Here is a 3,152-nt window from a genome sequence, read left to right as displayed (position 1 = left end):
CAAGCAGGGCAATTGTCCGGACCCAATGCCACAGAGGGCACCGTGAAGCTAAGTTGCTCAGGCTTCTGCTTCAGACCCAGGTGGCAGGGCTCAGGCTTCAACCCCATGTAGTGGGATTTCGGCTTTCTTCCCTGGGCCCCAGCAAGGCTAACACTGGTCCTGCTTGGTGGACCCCCTGAAACCTGCCTGCAGCCCTGGACCCCTGGTTGAGAACCACTGGTCTACAACACAGCTGAGACTACCAGCCTGGGTAGACACTCACACTAGGTTGACTGAACATGGTAAAAAGGGCAATGTGGACATTGTGGCATAGGCAGCAGCATGGGATAGTCGCCCAAGTATGGACCCAGAAGGTGGGGCAGGCTTTTGTCAGGGGGCTAGCCTATGCCACCACCCAATGCCATAACATCCACACTGCTATATTTAGTGCGCTAGCTCGAGAGACAGAGTATGTTTGTCTACCTGGGCTGAGCAGCACGCTTCCACCTACCCTGCAGACATGCCCTTTCAGCCTTCCAGCCCAGAGGAAGTTAGTTCCTCCAGCACTTCCTCCTCCAGAGCTGCCACGGACCCTCCTGCATGACACTGAGGGGACAGCACATGGAGATAATGGATGGGCTATAGGAGTAGTAGTAGTAGGAGGAGGAGAGAGAGAGCATGGGGATACAGAGAAAGTGAGCTGGGGGGGACTTTTTATAGGGGAGCCTGTATAACAAGACCCATGCATGCAGAATGGGACTGGGGTGGCCTGCAAGTGAGAGCAGATTCTGGGGAAGGTGGGTGTGTCGGTGCATTTGCTTGAGTTTCTGAGAGGAGCCTTTGGGGTGGGAAACAATAAAGTATGGCAGGAGATGTTATGTTATTGTAGCACCCAAAGGTCCCATTGAGGACCGAGGCCCCATTGTGATAAACACAATGTGGGGTGTGAGAAAAAAAGCATGCACTCCTGTAGTGTATATATCATCATTAGAGCTAGCTGAAAGATTTCACATTCCAAAGTTTTTTGACCAACAAGTTTGGGTTTTGTTTTTTGCAAAAAGTGTCCCTATTTTTCAATCCACTCTAGTAATGATGCATACACACTAGGGGGCCCAAGTTGCATGGGCAACCGTAATTCTGCCGCTTCCTACCTAATGGGTGCTTAACTTTCCAACCTTAATGTATATTTTTGGACATAATATAAAAATGCATTACATGTAATGAGGATAATCATATGATCAGTTGCATTCACTGTGTAACTTGACTCTCTCATCTGTGCACTGCCCACTGATTCATTTCATCCTGCATTACATATAACAGTTTCAAAAAGCTTTTTTTTTTTTTTTTAAATCAACCTGCCCCCCAATGTCTAGGTCATGCTCTTTTTTTGTGTATGTAACAGCCAGGACCAACTGCTCCTGAGAACAATGGGAATAAAATACTTCATAAAGAGGAAAAAATATTTCCTGAATTGGAGGATGTGCTAGTTCTTCAACTATTATTGTTTAATATTTATATTATAGTAGTTCCAAGAGGCTCTATTCAGGATCAGGGCTCACTGGTTCTAGGAACTGCACAGAAACTCACAGACATGACCCCTACCCTAAGGCCAAGGAGCATATAATCTAAAATGAAAAAGATAAAACTCACAAGACAGAAGGGTGAGATGGAGGAAAGCAGCCATTTTAGGATTAAAGTTGCTGGTCTCTTCCAAATGTATAAGGCCAGCTTCCCAAAAAGCATGCTGGGAAAGGTTTATATAGCAGTGATCAAATACTGGGGAATTTCAGTAGTGACTAGCTATTTATAAAAAAAAAAAAATTCTTATTGTTTTTGAGACAAGATATTCGCTTGAAAGACATCCTAGGCTTACCAGATTGGATCCTGGGCCCAGATCTACAAAGGGGCTTAGAGGACCAGATCTAGGCACCACTGCAATCTACAAAACCCCTGCTCTAACCCTGTAGGAGCCTAGACTCACTCCCTGCCTAAATGTTTGCTGTAAAAGTCCCCAAGGTGCCTAAGTTTCTGCCTGTGCACTTGCTCTGAGGACTGCTGCCTCACTCTAGGCCCCCAGACACCTATCTCCCACTTCCCACTTCACTTAAACCAGGTGAAGGCAGACAGTGCTCTGCTTATCTCACCTGCAGGAACTCATCAGGGATGTGGGAGACCATAATTCAATTCCCCCTCCACCTAATGAAAAGGGGGTTTCCACCTTTCAGGGGAATGCCCAGGGCTGGCCTTACCATGAGGCAAACTGAGGTGGCCACCTCAGGTGCCAGACTTGGGGGGCACCACTAGGACCCAGAGTGTAGGAAATTGTGTCTGCTGCTGGTGCATATGTATTCTCTCTGCTCTAGATGCACAGAGATGGTGGAGTGCTGTGCTGGAGGAAGAAGGGCACAAGAGACATAACAGGCAGGCAGGAGAAAAGATGAGAGAGAATAACAGAAAGTAGCAGGAGCTACCTCTGGGGCAGCATTCAGAAAAAGAAAGAAAGCAAAGGAAGCTTTTCTATCTAAGCAGGAAGGAGCTCTCCTGAGATACATAGACACCACGGTTCATGGTGAGCCTTCCGGCCCCAGTAAGGATGTGAGTGGTGAGGAGATGCCTGATCTTCCAGTTAGTCAGAGTGCAGGTGACCTGGCAGCTACTACAGCATCCATATCTCCATCTCAAATGGATGTAACCTTGCAAATTCCTGAAGAAAAGTGTAGATCAGAGAAGAGTGTGGTGGAGGTGCAAGAAACAGCTGCTGCTGAGTTTAGTTCCTTAAAGCTAGATGATCCAGGACTGTGGACCCACTTGAGCAGTAGCCTGGGGGACCTCCTTGTACTGCATGGGTGACAGCAAGTGAAAAACTTCATGTTCCCCAAAGACAATGAAAATAGAAGTTTCCATGCAACGCATTACTGGCATGAAATCCCCAATGGTGACAAAGTGGAGAGACCATGGCTTATGTACTCAAAAACCCAGAATGCTGCATACTGTTTTTGTTGCAAACTCTTCTAGTCTAATGTGCCAGCCACATTGGGTTCTACAGGAACAAAGGACAGGAAAAATCTGGCTAGAAATCTGGCATGCCATGAGAAGGCAGCAAATCACCAGAGAGCATTCCACAGGTGGAAAGAACTTGAGATGAGACTAAGTTAAAGGCCACCATAGATGAT

The sequence above is a fragment of the Dermochelys coriacea genome, chromosome 2, assembly GCF_009764565.3.
Source record: "Dermochelys coriacea isolate rDerCor1 chromosome 2, rDerCor1.pri.v4, whole genome shotgun sequence".
Taxonomy (NCBI): Eukaryota; Metazoa; Chordata; order Testudines; family Dermochelyidae; genus Dermochelys; species Dermochelys coriacea.
The sequence above is the reverse complement of the archived record's forward strand: the minus strand, read 5'-3'. Positions refer to the sequence as shown.